We start from the raw sequence: 18002 nt of genomic DNA, 5'->3' as shown, positions 1-18002 counted from the left end.
ATTTTGACAGAAATTTTCAAATCTTGGGCTGAAATATGTACAGCTGTTCAAGTCCGTCTAGTGCCACTCATATTTCTTCACCTCCTCAAATTTGAGGTATTTTGCCAACTCTTTGATTTTTAACATCGTGATACTTGGGAGTTTTTGTCAAGCCCACCTCTAGTCATAGGACTATTAGCTGCATGTTTAAAAAGCCGAGTTTCTATGGCTTTTGAAGTTGGAGAAAAGAAACTCTTGAAAATGCGATCCAAGTACATCAGGAATTAGAAATCAAGGGAAGCAAATGAAAATCTGAAAGTTGTTTGAAACAAGAAAAGAAAGGTTTTTAAGCCATTTAAAAATATTTCTATGTAGAAAACGATTCATGGTCTGATTATTTTGAATGCATTACTCTGATAGTGCTTTTTTGCATAAGTTTCAAATGTATGGTCTGTTAACCAAATTATGTAAGGAATGCTAAAAAGTACACAAGAGAAACGCAAAACCAAAACCACCTTAATTTTCTGCTGTGAAGTGAGTGATAATGATGTCTGCCTTACCAGGCTGTGGTAAAATTTATTGGAATCATGTAAACCATCATGTGATCTTAATATGTCTATGTATTAGCTGTGTTTTGTAGCACAGATAGCAAGCATCAGACAGCTGTGTCCCCTAACAGCAGGGGTGGCACAGCAGGAATTCGCTTGCAGACCCATTGCGAGGGGGGCACAACACACTTGTTGGATATTTACTCCGTTTGGTAGGCTGTGAGAAAGCCTGTCATACCAGCTCCTTACCACTCTGTCTCCATGCTGGCTAAATTAAATCAATGTGAGAACAGATAATACAGTGTCAGGCAAAAGATTAGTCTAGCCTAATATCCTGCCTCAGAGAAATGCTCATGTCCTATGCCCAGGAGAGCAGAGCAAATGTATAGTGACACCTACCCAGTACAGACTCCCAGTCTCCATGGTTCAAGGTCTTGAGCCAAAATTGCTGCCTTTTTCTGTAGGGTTTGTTGATGTTTCTTCTGTTTGTCGAATTGCTTTTTGAATTTTAGCGTCTGCAATGTGCTCTGGCAAGGAGTTGCAGTTTATGTAACTGCTGTGTGCATAGAAATTGGTCTTTACCTATCCTTTACTCCATTTTCTGTACCTTTTCCAGTTCTACTGTTTTCTTTTTTTTAAAACGGTGGTTGGGGTAGGGGTGTGGGGGTGTGTGGTGGGAAGATGACAGTACTGGATCTGAATGTGGGCATACTCATGAATTTACCTAGTGATGTAGAAGTGCTATCTGTTTTGTTTTCCTTTTCTAGTGATTCCCCACATTCTGTTTGCCTTTCTGAACATCATGAAGTAGTACATTGGTTTCATAGAACTTTTTGTTAACAACTCGATGATGTAGCTGCATGGCAGCTAGAATTAGTTGCTCTCCAGAAATGTTAAAATGACACCTTTGTTGTGCTGATCAAAAGGAACTAAGGGTGAAAGAGGTGAAAAGGAGGAAAAGGGACACCTCAGAGCCTTGTGGGCAGGAAGCATCATTTTGTTTGTGCTTTCACTAGCAGAGACACTTCTTAATGTTTCTCATTATAGCTGGTATTGATTGGTGCTTTGAGATCCCTTTTTTTCAATTCCAAAGTTAAGATCTTCTGCCAGTGTTGTTTGAACTGAATCTGCAAGCTATATGTCCAAAGTACTGTTGTCATTGTTTATTCCGGGACAACAGCAGAGTGAGGGTGTAGACTAAAGGTCTAATAAGTATACAGCTTTCTGGCAAGTGCTATGATGCTTGTAGGAAGTATTGTCAACTGCAATATTCATTCAATTCTTTTTTGTTTGGAGGGGTGTTTTTGTTTTTGTTTTGTTTTGCATGGGTTCTCTGTTCAGAAGATAGCGCCCAAGAAGCAAAACTTTATTCTAGTAAGCATCTGGAAATCTTAGGCTTTGTCCACACTAGTAAAATCAAGGATGCCTGGGAATGTTCCCAGGAATGTTCCTCAAATGTGGAACATGATACTGTACTATTGAAGTGCTGGAATGTTTCTTGGCAGAATTTTGGCCCATGCCAGCTAGTATTTTTCTAAACTGTTCCCAGGTATGGTTTGCAGTTAGAGACCATTCCCAATAAGTAGTTTATATGCAGTCACCCTGTTTCAGACTAGAGAGCTTTCTATTGTAGGCATGAGCCATTCTCTGTCAGCTGCCCTCGATGTTTGGGAACATTCCTATGCATGTTTAATTTACTAATGTAAGTATCTGTTACATGAAATTAAAATCTGTCTAAACACCACCCCCCCACACACCCCTTTTGCTTTTCATGTCGCCTTTACTTTTTAAAGAATGTGATAGTACCGCTGAACATACTTCAGGAGGTTGTTTACATGGCGTTTATTTTAAGTTATGCTCCAGCGGGTGTCATTGTAGCTGATTCTGTATTCAGTAATTTCCTTTGATCAGGCAGAAATACTTATGGGATTTGGAATGGTGTTCACGGGCATGAACTTTATGCAGCAGTGTGTGTGAATATGTAATAAACTTTTGAACATTATTAGTTATTATGTGATGTGCTAGCTATATAAAAGATCAAAGATGTACTTTTCTAGAGCTATGTTCATATGTAGTAGGAAGTTCCCACCCCAAAATAACTACAGTTTTGAACGCTAATCTATGAAAGATGTGTCTTAGGTTCACACTTTTGTTTATTTGAGGGTTTAGGAAATGCAGGGTCATGGCTAATGTAAAATTTAGGCACTTGTATGTTGTAAAAATGAGCACATGAAATCAGTATGGGTTCAATATAGAGATTGCAGGCATCTTTTTTTGTATGTGTTCATCAGAAACTAACAGCTACTGCGGCTCTTCTGTTTAACTATTACCTTGAAGATAAATCGCTGGATTTATAGATAATATAAGAGATATTTTTATATATAGCATATAATAAGATGATGATGATCAAGATTTTGTTAACACATTCTGAATAATTTGAAAATTGATTTGCCAATGTGATTTAAAAATGAGCACTTCTGGCTTTGGGTTCTAGGGTTTGAATTTGGGGGCTGACTCTATGCTAGTTTCTGGTAGAATCTTAACCCAGTAACAAATAAGTGGTAGTAAATGGGCCTGAGTGATTCTGGCGAGAGCGTCTGGTGCATTTAGAGTAAACGATGTACCAATAATAGGGCAAGACTGGAAAGTGGAATGTGTAATTGAGACATGAAAAAAATAAATGCTTCAACGATGGGAGCTGTACGCTTGCAGATTTTCCTACCCGAGTGCAAAGCAGCTTCACAGCTCCTTTAAAACAAGACATCAAGCAGATGCCAGTTTACTGGTTTCCATGGTGACTGTTACTCTGATGTGCAAATGCTGTGACCTCAGTGATCACTTGAGGACTAATATAAATAAAGTTGGTAAAGAGTCAGGTCCGACACTGTTCCACGGAGACCTGTGCACCCTGTTCTCATCTGGCAGAAGGGAAGATGCTTTAGCCCCTGCAGAGTGGCTCATATGATATTTCACGTAAAGTACCCCAGCCACTAACTCGGCTTCTGATCAGAGGGAGGATAGTCGTCCTCAGCCTCAGCTCACGGAATACCTTCCTGCTGAGTTGCTGGCAAAATGACAGAAATTAGCAAGTTGAAAATTTGGAGCCCACGAACATTAATGTGAGTCCTTCCAGTTCCTTCAGTGGGCTCTAAATCCAGCTCACGGAACAGAACTTTAAAAGCCCAAGCTTCCAGAACAAAATCACAGAGCTTGTAAAAGAAAATTTCCCAGACTTATTTAAAACCAAGTTTTTGCATTGTTTGAGGTGAAACGCTTATCAAGGTTTACAAGCCTTCCCGGTAAATTTTACCCATGTGTTTGGGGGAATTCCCTGCAGGGGGTGGTTGTAAATGTTGAGGAAAGAGCTATAATGTAATTGTGAAAGCATGAGAAACCATAGAAGGTTTTTCAAATGAATTTTCAGGTTCGTTCACAGCTTGGCTGAAGAGCAGCTGTGGGAAACAAACCTCCTGAGAACTGAAACCACTGAGTCTAGCTCAGAGTTGCAATTTTTCTGTAAAGCAGGGAATTTAAGCATTTCGGTGCTGGGGAAATGAAACTGGCCAGTGCTCTTTTTCACTAGGTGAGGAGGCAGGCCTTTCTGTATGGGTTGGGCTTCATTACAGAGACGTTTTCAAGATAAGGAAGAAGAAAGGTTATTTTATGTTTCCTTTAGCTCTGACATGTTTGAGAAAGGAAATATTTTAAAATTCCAGAACTAATCATCAGTGGCTTAATTTCAAGAGACACTGAGCATTATTTTTGAAAGCCTTGGGGTCCTTATAGCTGCCACTGGGTCAGCTGGGGAGACACACAGGTGTTCATGGTATGATGAATGAGCAAATGTGTCTTAATTGTTGTCCCACACCAAACTGAAGGGCTCATTTTTGGTGCTGGAATCCACCTGGGAACTGATATTCTATCACAGAAGCACAAGGATGTGAAGACTTTTCATATCTGTCAGTGAAACTAGGGGGATATTGGGGTAGAAAAAAGCTGGAAATATGATCTGGAAAACAAAATTTAAATTGACCAAAGAATGTTTATAAAGCATTTTTATGATGTTAAAGATGTTTATTAAATCCACTTTTTTTCTTTAACAAATGAGAGAAGGACTAGCCCTTTCTGTGCCTTTGCCCTGTTACACTAAGTTACACAGTGGTGTGAAACTGGAAATGTGTGTTATAAAATCTAAGTAAGATGTTTCTGTGCAGCATTCCACACAAAGTAGCATTGTAGAGCTGAACCTGCAGCTCCTGAACTCTGCTTCAATTTCTCTGATCATCCAGATCATTTCTAACAGAAGTCGAAGATAACTGAATTCTTCTCTTTTAAAGAGAAGCTTTTAAAGCTCCTTGGGTAACCAAAGCTATCCTTGCATGGAGCAATGAAGTAGTGTAAGAATGCCAATGTGCTGCGTAATTATATATTTGCAGTTTGTTCTTGAGCCCGGCAGCTTGTGAGATTAGCTTTCTTCACTAACTCCTGCTCCAGCCTTGGACATTTGACAGTGCAGGGGTGCTTTCCCTGCATCACAGCTGAATTGCATCCCAGTAAATGGTCCATACGAGAAGCACTTGGAGAGATGGCCCTTTGGATGTTTTGTTAGAAGAAACAGAACTTCAGGCAGCTGCACAGCCATGCAGTGCCCCTTTTTCTCAGGTTGTACAGGGTATTTTTTTCTAATGGCCCTTTTACCACACTAGCCTGTGTTTTTGCTATGTATGCAGGCTCCCTGAGCACGTGTAAACAACCTCCTGAAGCGTGTCAGTGGCACTATCACGTTAAGGATTACAATATGTTTCTAGCTGTTTTCTCTGTATGGGAGACAACATGAAATATGGAGCATGCTTCCCTTATGATTCTTCCCTTTATAATCTAAATTTGCAGATTCATTTGTTCCAACAATTCATGAAGAATTAATGTGGAACAGACAATTTTTTTTAAAAAAAGTATATTATAAAGTTGATCACAATTTAAAATGAGTGCCATTAGGATCCAGATTTTCAGAGACTCCCAAGTGCTTTACTGTCCAATGATTTAAATTGGAATGAGATACCTCGACACCTTTTGAAGGTCTGCAGCTTTATCTTTTAATAGCCACTGTAATAAAGAGGTGGGATTGTTGTGATAACCTCACAAAGCCTGCTTGTTGTGGTGATAACCTCATCTTGAAGTGTCCACCCTGCAAGACCTCCCCAGCTTTTATCTCTAAAGCACCAAGTTCTTCAAATGAATTTTCATTTGTTCTCAGCTAGATAAGCAGTATCCTCGTAATATCCACTTGCTACACTGTCTTCATTGACGCATATAGCCTGTGTGGTTAAGTCTTTATCAGATTAGTGCTTATCAGGCTGCACAAATGCAGCCTGGACACTCTTCTTGTATCTCCAGGGTTATGTTAAAGACTAGTCTGCCCTGTAGGTTAGCACAGTCTCCATTCAGGAAAGTGTTTAAGCACATGCTTAAGCAAGTAAATAGTCCCATTTAGTGGTAATACAGTTACTCCTTTGCTTTGTTAAGAATATGCTTAAACATTTCCTTGGATTAGAGCTGGTGGTTAGCTGACTTATTGTACAAGTATGCATCTGTATAGGAGCAGGAAGGATATAATTGTCAAGCTGGAACTAGGTTCTGATGTTGCATAGTTAAATGTGACAAGTATGCACCTATTGCAGGTGGCGTTATTGGAAGAGGAAGTACCAGTTTTCCCAGTAGTACACAAGTGGTTTTGAAGAATGAAAAACATTCACAGAGGAAAATGTTGTGCTGACTGTGTTGTAAACTCTTAACTAAATCGGATTTAATGCAAGAAGATCACTTATGTAATGGATAATTGAAATATGGCATAAGTGCACGTGATTTGAGTTCATGCTGAAGAAAAAAAAATCCACCGAAAACCCAATCAATTTGCCAGAATAAAGTGATGTTGCTTTTAAAGTAGAGAGATGTTTTATATTTCATGCACGGGCAGTTAGCAATCAAGGCATAAATTTCATGGAAGGGATAGTAGGTCACCTGTTCTCTTGCTCTCCAACCTGAACTGCTCAATATTTCTGTAGTCGCTGATGTAACTGGCATTGACAGCTAACCAACAACTGTGGAATTCTTCTGGAGTGTGTTCTTACAGAGGTGACAGACATTCAGCCCCGTGAGGGAAAAATTTTACTGCGGGATTTTCCCAATTTGTAATTGAGTTTCTTTGGGGAAGAGAAGAGGAAGAGAAAACATCCCATGAACATTGGCAATGGTGGTAGGTCGCGACCTGTGACAGTGAGTCAGAAACATGCCTTGGTGATTTCTGCCAGGTGGCTTAGGGCTTTGGTTCCCCAGAAGTTCAGCTGCTTGTAAGAGCAGGACTTTGGTGAGAAGGGAGGAGAATATTTTTTTCCAGAAAAATTTCCCTGGATAGGGTACCTTGCTTCATGGTTGATCAGAACACAAGTCTAGGAGGGATAAATAGCATTTCTAAAAAGAGATACATGTATCTGGTGTTGTACCCTGGCTTTAAAAGGTATCCTTCACAGCATTTGAGGTGTCTGAAACTACCCCTACTCAGCAGTTTGAGTTCACTTACAACTTTCTTACTCATCTCACTAAAAGTACCAAAGAAATAAAACTATTCCTTTGTATCCTTCCAAAGTGGTCAGGAAATACTCCCACATGTCCAAGAAAAGCACCAATAGTAACAGGATGCCTAAAATTCAGGGGACTTGAATATCCCTGCCTTTCTTCCATGAACTTCAGTGCAGTTATTTATATCTGTACAAATGAATGGTTAGCACCTGGTCACTTTGCTCACCCAAACTGTAGATAATGAAAAATCAGGACCGAACAATTAGATACATTCTTGAAGTAGCAACATTTTGGTTCATTCATTAAGGAGTTTTAGTTAACTTTCCAGTATGGGTCATAGTTTTGTGAATCCAGCCTGTGGTAAGCATGAGCCTGTCACAGCTTCTTGTTGGGAATCTTGGCTGTTTCTAACCTTAGATGTGTGGTTAATCTTTGAACTGCAGAGATCCTTGGACCAATCTCCAGTGTGGCAGCCAAGATAACAGCCATTATACATAGTAATGAATTATACCGAGTTTCAATTCATATACATTTTGTAAATGATTAATAGCTGCTTTAGCAAATAATTGTTAACCCTAGCATGTGTAGTGCCCTGACCTGTAAAATGTTTGTAACATCTGTGAATATTTGATTGCCTACTTATAAACTGCTTATAAATGGAAAGTTAGTATGACATGTGACTGAGTGCAGGAACAGAGGAGAGGACAGGGCATTTGGCCTCTGTAAGATCCAGTGGATTCTCATGCCATGGCAGGGCTGTGAGACCCTATGTAACTGTGAGCAGAGGCAGAAAATCGTCTCCCTTTGCACACGTGCTGTTTACTGTACATTACCTAGAATTTGTCAGAGCGCTTTCGTCTCTAATGCATATGGGATTTATCTTGAGAATACAGATAAGAAGGTATTATGATGACTGGCAGCTGCGAAAAAATGGGGAAATGCTGCCTGTTTCAGTGCTAGAAGGCACTGGATGGCTCTCAGAGGAGATGTGTTGCATTTCCATTGTCAACTTCGGTGGTGCTGGAGGAGTCAGTTCCTTCCTTTCTCAATGCCTTTCTTTCTCCCACTGCTTTGTTTGCTGTATGTATCTACGTCACAAACCATTTGGGGCTGAGGCTGAATCTCATACTCAATTTGATCCTCCAAACTCTACCCAAGTATAAATAATCAACAATATATCAAAATACAAGTAACAAAACCCACAAGTATCTTTTAATATAATGGTGATAAACATGTTTTCCTTTATTTTCTCTTTAATCTTTCATTTAATGATTCTTTTCTGTCTGGCTTGAGTCAGCCATGTTTCCTCTGTTTGGATTGGCTTCTGGTGTGAAGTTTAGCAGCTGTACCTTTTTTTTGTGTGTTCTCTCTCACTGCTGCAGTATGTGAAATTACAGCTTTTTGTATGACAGACAGTTTCGTACATGACTACATTAGCCAGAAAACACTGCAATATCGAATAGATGGAAATCTGTACTGTTAGTACCTGGGGCTAGAAGAGCCTATGCCACCCTCTGCCCCATCCCTCCAAACCCCAAAGCTCTAAGGGAGCTCTGAGGATACTGCAGTGTTCAGTTAAATTGGAATTGACCCAAGTGTCCAGGCATTTGTGTTAACTTTTCATGGGCTCTTTTCCTTCCACAGGCCCATTCATGGGGCTAAAATAACACAGATATAACATAAACATTAAAATAACACAGGATCTCTTCTTCTGATCCAGGCATCAGAAATGACATGAACAGGTGATATGGTCATCTCAAGACCACATTAGTTTGGCCCTGCAGATGACTCCCTGAGGCATGTAAAGATGGCTATGGGAAAACATAAACACAAATATCATAGAACGTAAAGATCATCTACATACATTTTTCTGTGTGTGTTCTACCCTAATCCAAGAGCCTGCATGTGGACTTTGGAGAGAGCAAGGTGATACCTCTGTTTTTGATTAGCATGTTAGAAAAGTGGGGAAATTTCTGATGTTGCAGGTTGTTACAATTGTGATAGTTCCAAAAGCAAAGCAGACAGGCTCTAGTTTCCTGGTCCAAAGGTAAAACCTGATCAAAATGATCATGTGTTTGTGAAGGAACTAATGGGTGAAATTCTGTAGTATTCACTCAGTTCTGATTTGTAGGTGAAACTCATTTTACAGTTAATCTCACATGATTCTGAAAAGAAGTACTCCTATTGATAACTTGCATGAGTAAGACCTATGCTACGTGTGCCTGTTACGGGTGCTCTTCTGAGGGCTTCCCAAATGGGTTTTCTGTTTTTATGTTAATATATGTAACATACTTTGTGGTGTCTACTTTTGTTCTGACAAAATGGGGTCGGAGATCGGCTTGAAGTGAAAGGGCAGCCTCTCTGGAAAGCTTGGAAGTTGGGGCCTGGATTGTTGAAGAGAGTGTACAAATTCCTAGGTTCTCAAGTGTTTCTAGAGGGCTTCGGTACAAAGCTTTGTTGGGTTTAGTTTGGCTTGTTCTTCTATGTGTCCTCCTCCCGCCCCCCAGGCCATCTTCTCTGTCTTTGAGTGTAAGTAACTTCTGGGAGCTTACATGGGTGGCTTGTGCTGCATCACATGCACGGCAGAATCCATGAGAAGCAGAGAGCTGCCGAAATTATTTTGTATCTGTTTTTACCTGTTGGTTTATATTTGGTAAACACCTGGATTGTTGTGCTGCTGAGTCTTTGAAGAATGGAGACTAGGAAGGAGGGAAGGGTTATGAGCAATTCTGTGCGCTTTTTTTTTTTTTTTTTTTTGGGTGCAGTTTATTTAGCACCTCTGCAAGATTCAACATGATAACTCTTCAAATCTTAGCACACTACTCAGAGAGGTAGAATGTCATAAAGGTGTCTGGTAAACAGATGTTCCCGTCTTTATAAGCTGCTGGGAAAGTGTGCATCATTCTGAATAAATATGGGAGCAGCTGCAGCTTTGGAAGCTTTAGTTTCCTGAATAAATACTTTGGACATCTATTCCACTTTGGCAGTCGTAGCTGTGGTGATCTAAAGGTACGAGTGAAGCACAGTTTATGGTAATAGACAACAGCATTTATTAAACCAATTGATAACATTAGAAAAATAGATTCTCTTTCAGGCAGTAAAGTCCTTCTTTGGATTTATTAATACTTCTTCAACTTTTGTACCTAGCTAATGAATGTAGAGGGAATCTTCTCTACTGTAACCTTCTGACTGTTGAGTACATCTTGTGGCATTTCCTTCCTAGTTTAGCTCCTTTAAAACCATTATGATAAACAAGAGTAGAAGTCATCTTGGGAGGGTTTCATAAGTGTTGATGATACTGATTTTACTATAAGCTACTGGACTTTTTTTATTTAACACATTGTGAAAACTTCCTGAAATTAGGTTAGTGAAAACGAATGTGTATAAACCTCAATCTGATTTTTCTTTTTAGAAGGAAGCCATTAGAACCTAGCAGTAATACATCAGGCTGGTTTGCTGTCAAGATTCTCTTTTTACTGGTAGTTGTCATCTGCTTTAATGATGGTGATATAGATCTCATTGCTGCCAGATCACCAGAAGATACCTAGAAGTAAGATTGCAAGGCTTAAAACCAGAATAATTCAGCAAGATTACTCAAGGAAGATGTTTTGTTTAGGGTATTCACTTTTCTGGCTTGAGACACTTTTAGGCAGCTGGGTTTCAGGAAATTTGGGTGGCTGATGGTCTTATGTTGTTGGATAACCAAAATTAGCACCTGTCTTTAAAGAATTACTATTTTTTAATAAAACTTAAAATGGGCATTGTGCCCAAAATCATGCTAGAAGACTGCAAAATCCAAAACAGAACTTGAGACTTTTGCCTGAGCTCCCAAAACTGTTGTGAGATTTAAATGAAAAATATGCAGGGAGGAAATAAACGCCTTAACTGGATGAGTCTTATGACATGTTCTGTGCTGCAACACACAGGCTCAGTGGAGTGAGCTAAGTGGGGATTTCCACCATGAGTAGAACTCCTGCTCCTTGGAGGTGTAATTCAGACTTTTTCATTATCTGATCTCTGGTTTGGTTCATTCTTTCCATGTAGCTGGCTATCTATCATATTTGACGGAGAAATTGCTATGACAAAATGCTAAAAGCTCTTGCTCTAGGCTATTTTTAATCTACTGTAGGTGAAAGATCAGAACACATTTTTGGAAGATTTATGTGTCATACCCTTGTGCAGTGCTGGATAGGATAAATGGGAGCTGACAAACTACAGGACATGAGATTTAAACCATTGACCTCTGACACTGAGTCATCACAACTGTATGTTATCACATTTATGTTGAGGAGTTGAAGGCTTTGCTCTGAGGGAATCTCAGATGCTTAGCAGAGGTATAGAAACACAGAATTTATTCAGTCTGTAAGCTTTATTGTTGGTGATCAGTAGTTAAATCTCCTCTCAGGCCGTTGTGGATTTTAGTGCAGAATATTTGTAAGCAGTCTTTTAAGTCTTTGGGCTGTTTGTGCAGAACAACACATCTCTGTTTCTTGAAGAGGGCGTAGCTACTTAACAAGAGTTGCAGACTCATCGTTTTTTGCTGATCCTTTAATAGTCCAGTCTTTCAAACTGCTTCCCAACTGTAGGATCTCGGTTAACTGTGTCCATTTCTGAAACAAAAGCCCTGATAAAGCGAAAAGACTTTGAGATGCATGAAACACTGTTTTCAAGTCAAGTATATACTTCAGTGTTCTGCTGAACTAAGCCCCAAATTTCTGCAGTGCATCATAATGCAAGAGAATGCTAACGGGAGGATGGATGCATGCAGCTGCTCCTCTGCTTGTGTGACAGATGTCATCTAAACCACTATCAAGCCTTTTTAGAAAACAGGGAGGAGAGGAATGAAGAGAGGCTAAAGCTGATGGAGTGAAAGATGAGTTGAAAAGTGATGGCTAAAGGGAAGGACTGAGCTTCCTGCAAGCTGGAGCACAGCTTGTGATGGGCACCAGGCTGGAACCTGTCCCGGGTAGCAGATCACAGTGTTTCCTTGTCTTCAGTGCAGTCTTGAAATTTTTCAGGCATGTGCAGCTGACCAGCTGACCCTCCAGGTTGAGATATAGGCTGTATGCAATATTCAGTACTGTTCGTGGTGTGTGCTTCCTAAATTGTACATCATTATGAGGGGCACATAACCAATTAGTATATGGATTTGTTCTGCATGTGCAAATCTTTTCTTGGGCTGAGGAAGTGTCATACAGAGACTTGGCTGAAGAAAAAAAGAAAGCAGTTTAATCTTAACTTGTAATTGTCATCCTCTGGCTAATGATAAGCAATATTATTGCCTGCATATCAGCTGTAATTAAGCAGTAAGACACAACAAGGTGTGTGTTACAGAGAGATAACAGGGTGCTTGAGAGCCAATGACCTGCAAAGCACATTATCTCCCAGGCACACAAGCCCTACAGAGTCAGTTTGTACATGTGTGGCAGCAAATCCACTGTCCCCTCTTCCCCCGCCTTCATTCTGCTTTTCAAGGTGCAAAAATTGGAGAGGATTTTCATGTTACTTGTTGTGTCATATGATTTTTTTAAAAGCTCCCTTTTTATATTAGTCAACTTCTGCACATATAATAAGCTAGTAGGAAACATTCTAAGTTCTCGTGCAGTGGACTTCTGGGAAATTAGCATCACTTAAAATGAGGCCCTTCAGTGTTTTGTTAGACAAGTAGGTTTGGAGTACACGGGGAAGGGTTCTCACTGATGATCTAAGCACCAAACTGACAGCAACACTTGATTTGCTCCAAGAAAGGTTTCATGTTGTTTTCAAAGAGAGCAGAGGGAGCTTTGAGCTGGAACATAGTGTTAGATGAAACTTGTTTCAAGGTAGAATTGATTTTTGGTTCAAATTAGAGTTTGGAAATGCGAAGCTTGTACTCTTCATACTAAACATGAAAACCTTTCCTATCAGGCTGCTGTTGCCCATGTAAATGTCCTCTGCAGACTGGTCAAAATATGATGCTGCATGAGCGACTGCATTACACCCAGGGCTGACAGTGTGGCACAAGTGCTAAAAATTTGCACATCAAGAAAATGAAGCAGATTAAAGTGTCTGAGTCCTATTTCTCTGAGGGGAAGAAAGCATGGTTTCTGTTGTGTAGTGTAGGAATCCTAATGCAAACCTTGTGTTGGAAGAAGAAACCCTAGTGAATGAGACCTTACTAATAGTGACAAGAAAATACAGAGTGGGACCAGTTTTGCCCTGTTCAGTCCTATCAGGGGAGAAGGTCTGCCAAAGGAAAGAGAGGTGGTGATAGGGAGAGGCATGTGACCCTTCCTTGTGGCGTTTGCCCCTCTGAAAAAGCTTCTGGAAAAAGGGCCAAGTGCAAATGTCTTTGCACCAAATATTAATGGAATGTTTGTGGTGCAGGATGGATGTGTATTTATGATTGTAGGCAGATACTGTGGATGATTAATTTTTGAACAGTCAGATATGTGTTTTGAGGCTTTTTCCTTATGTTACTCCTAATTAAACTTTGCTGGGCAAAAAACCTGTTGCTGTTGATCCAATTTTCATTTTAAGCATCATGGACATGGATCTACTCTCTCTTGGTATGGGGCAGCTATGTACAAAATTAAGATAAAATACAGTAGATCAAATTGCTTAATTTTATTCCTGTGTAACAGTCTCTCTCATGCTTATTTACTCGTTTTTTCTCCCTCCAGCCATACAAATTGAATCCCAGATACCAAATTAGAATGTTGCTGTGATCCTTGTAAACAAACTACTAACAATTTAGTCTAGGCGGAGGAAGAAAAACAGCAGTAAGCTGAGGCAAGAAGTGTCTTATCTAATGTCTTTCAGCCAATAATTGCCAGAACAGAATATGTATTTTTTGATTTCCCAACTTTTTGGCAAAGTGACCCATTGAAATGGGTGGATACTCACTTGGCCAGGTGCAGGTTTTCAGCAGTATGGAAGGACAATCTTCTTGTGGCCTGAGTTGTACTATATAGACATCAGAATCAGAGATGGGTTCTTAGGGTTTGAGTGGCACTTAGCCCATCTGGACCCTGCTTTCAGTTGGATGTCCTAGATATTACTGTATTAAGCCTGAGTTCATGTATTTATATTTTTAATATAAGACCAGAGAGACAAGGCAGAGGCAGCAGAGACAGCTGTCTCTTCCTCAGAACCCTTCCACTGGGTGAGACTGTTTCTGATTACAGCTGTAGCACTGTAAATGCCTGCTAGATGTCTGGTGATAATCCATTCAAAGCAATTACAAGGCATCCGTCACCAGCAGGGTCTGAGCCACAGGCTTCTTATCTGGGAAAATTGATGGAAGAGAAGGGGGGGAGCAAGGGAAGAAATCAATGCCTTTCACCTATGTTACCTGCCAAATTGAATTAAACAGCATGGGATCCCTGCTTTACACACTGCGAGAGTCAGAGCTTAAAGAATCTGTTTATAGCAAGCTCAGTTCATGGGCAAGGCAGGTGGGGGAGCCACGCTTTACTTCTACTTGCTCGTAATTTTGTGCGCCTCCACTAAAGTCAGTGGGACCCGTGTGTGCAGAAGGAGTTCAGAACTTATCTACAGAGCCTTGAACCTAACGGCACCAGCTCCAGTTGTGAACCTGGTGCCCGCTGCCAGTCTTAACGTATCGTTCAGTGTTCTTTTTCTTTTTTTGGTGTCGCCGAAGTATCTCATTGCTCACCATATTGCAATATTTACTTGCAAAGTATTGTACAGAGAGCAACTATGACATGAATGAAGATACAGTAACTGAATACTTCAGAGGCAGTACTAGTAAAATTCTACTACTTAAAAATGACGCATGTGTTGCATCTCTTGGCAATGCAGTAGCTGCATGGCATGCAATCCAGTACTGAGATCTACTGAAAGTTGCTGGGTCTTGAGTTCAGGGGCAGGTGCAATGCCTACGGAAGCTTTGGGTGTGGGTTTTTTTGTTTGTTTGTTTGTTTTTAATATGCAAGGAATTATAGCATATTGTGGTGGGTTTTGGTGTTTTGCTTTCATTAGTATATCTACTTCTCGCTTCCCTTATGGGCTGGAAAGGAAAAGGAAAGGAAACTTGACTTCTGCATGTCTGACTGGTTATTTGTTTTGCAAAGCAACGTTGAAATCCAGGAGCTAGGTTTAGGAGTGCTTAACAGTGTTACCCTCTCTAAAATGACACTTCCCCCTGGTAGGCCTGCAATGGACATTGCATTGGCCACCAGTACATCTGTGGAGATGATCGGTAGGTTCTTCCTACTTGATGAATGAACAAATAAGAATGTAGATCCATATAGCAGGGAGGTGGTCACTTGGGATACTACAAAAAAGAATCCATTTGTACTTGTCGAATCAGTTTCATCTGTGGGCTGCATGGCCAACAGCCTTAACATGTTTTATAGTACCTGGTTTTATACTTTGGCCACACAGAGGTAAAGGTTTAATGACGTTTTTTAACAGTTGGCCAATAAAGGAGTTTCTGCAGCTCAAGAATATCTAGTGTTTCAGGTCTTGGAATGTCAGCCATGCTGACAGCATGTGTAGCCACGCTTGTTTCATGAACTCAAAACATCGTGTGGGTAAACTGGGTTTATAAATGTCTGATTGTAAGCTTCATTCCCAAGACAGCGATGATCGCTCAAGCTTATGGCCTTTACGGTGTTTACAGAAATGAGCAGATTTTGGAACAAACCTGACCTCCTTTGAAGCAGTTAAACCTCATTTTCCTTTGACCTGTGTAGGTTTCCTCTTGTCCTGCAGGGTTTTTGTCTTAGGGTTCATACACGTGGGAGATACAAGGGTAGTCATTTGGGACGAGTGATACTTCCACCGGAGGACTAGGATAGCTGGGCTGGAATAGTATCTGGGGAAGTACTTAAAAGCATGAAATTCTCCAGGTTCCAGATTAAGGAGCTGACTCGGCAGAAAACAAATACAAAGGTAAATTCAAAAAGATGAGCCAGAAAACCCGCGGATACTGTACAAAACAATTCCACTAAATCAGCTCAGTGCAGAGATCTGTGGAAACTTTTTTCCCTCCCAAATAAAAGTGTGTGGGAATTTGCATTGTAGTCAGGTACACTTAAAGTGCACATAAGCCATCTAATAAAAATTCCACTGGAGTGTACGTCACACAGCTGTGTTTTATTATATTTGTGCTCTCTTCCTCCTGACAGTGCCTTTATAACTGGATTACTCACATATCATCATTAACTCTGACACTCCTGGGTTTTTACTGCTTCCCTGGTTCCTATCATTTCCTGCAAGTTTTATCCCTTCCTCACAGATGTGCCAAGATGTATTTCTTTAATATATTTTCAGCAAATGAACGTGGGAGCCTGTAAAAAGTACACTTTGGATACCATGGGCAGTTACAAGGGCTCACATAATTTCTAATGACCCCCCCTACCAAACCCCTGTTTCTGCTACGTGTATGTTCAGTTTTCCCTTTGCCACATCTGTTGGGTATAAATAAGGGGTGCTGCCTGCAGTAACACGGAAAGGATCGAGGTGCAGTGCTGAGCTGTTGTTTAGTCCAAGGTTGGGTATTTTGCAGCCATTTCTTTTAGTTGTGCTCTATACAGTGTTCTGATTTACTGTGTATACACCACGTGCAAAATGACCAGCTCTAAGAGCATGGGGGGGGGGTGGGGGGTGGGCGTAGGTTTTTGGGTTTAGGTGGCTTGATTTTATGTGGTTTCTTTTGTTTCCTGGTGCTGAATAATATAAGCTATTGACTAAGACATGAAATCTCTTTACTTCGGGTCAGGCCTCAGGAAATTTGATTTTTATGTCTGATCTCCAGCAGCCAGTTTGAGCTTGGGTCAGTTCACCTCACTTTGCTATTGATTTTTCCCCGCCTTGTTCTTTCTTGTTCCAGTTTGAATGAAACTTCTTTGGGGTAGGGACTGTAGCTCACTCGCATTGGTAGGGAGCTGAGCACAAAGCGGGCTGAGGCCTCTAACGAACTTTAACTCCTGCTTCATGAAACGAAGTTAAACTCCAGGGGTACTCCAGCATACCAAGTCCTGTGAGTCAGGTCTCTGTGGACATTGCCAGCTTTAGCTGAACTCAGATTTATCAGTTGATCTCAAAGTATTTTTGTTGTGCTGGAGAAGAAGGGAACCCTGGATTTTTGGTTGCAGACTAGGCTGCAGCTCACAGAGCTGTGCTCATTCCCAAACTGTTCAGATTCCTTGTGGGAGCTTGCCTGAGGTGTCCAACAGATCAGAGCTTTTCGCTTGGGAACGCTGAGTTCTGCAGGAGCCCGCAAGCAAGCTTGGCGAGCTCTTGCTTCCATGTTGAATGGGGGTGCTGGCAGGTGGGTCGGGAGGTGAAAATAGGGTTACAACCGATTGATTGACCGGTACTGTAAATACCCATAGGACTTCTTGCAATATAGAAAATATATTGTCATTATAGCAACAACTTGGCAGCCAGTATATGCAAAAGCATTTCCTCCTGTGCTGTTCCCTTCCCACAGCTTACACTGAGAGTGTAGAAAGAGAAAATACTGTGTGATACTCAGTGAATCAGTGCAGTGACAATGTGACTGCCCTTTTGGTTTTGGAGGTACTCCAAAGCGTTCGACTGAGTAGGTTCACATCTGATTCCTAGTGGTTTGGTTCTTATATTAAGGAAACTAAAGTTATTTCGGCAGAATAACTAGAATTTTCAAAACCCAGTTACCTCCTTAATCATAAACACCAGACAGTTTGACTGGTCTTTCTTACCAGTAGTATGTGTTGTTGCACTCGGAGTTCCCTGGTGACAGAGTATGTTTTCAGCCTCTGCTATTAAGTCTTACCAATCTAAACCTGGTTTTATATCTTGTTTCTGCAACAGGAATAGCATGACAAGTCAGTCACTCTGAGAAGTAACACCAGGAGAGGTGGCTTATCTCTTCAATGCAAAGTTGTGCTCTGGACGTAGCCAGGTTCG

At 40.7% G+C, this 18002-nt stretch overlaps 1 long non-coding RNA gene across 3 annotated transcripts in view; it reads left to right on the top strand.

The window, feature by feature from the left end:
* Positions 1-18002, top strand: part of LOC121085144 — a 186618-nt gene that overhangs the window by 155192 nt on the left and 13424 nt on the right. The window lies entirely within an intron of this gene.

Source organism: Falco naumanni, chromosome 3 (genome assembly GCF_017639655.2).
Source record: "Falco naumanni isolate bFalNau1 chromosome 3, bFalNau1.pat, whole genome shotgun sequence".
In the NCBI taxonomy this organism is placed as follows: domain Eukaryota; kingdom Metazoa; phylum Chordata; class Aves; order Falconiformes; family Falconidae; genus Falco; species Falco naumanni.
Note: the sequence above shows the minus strand (reverse complement) of the source record. Positions and strands in the feature narration are given on the sequence as shown.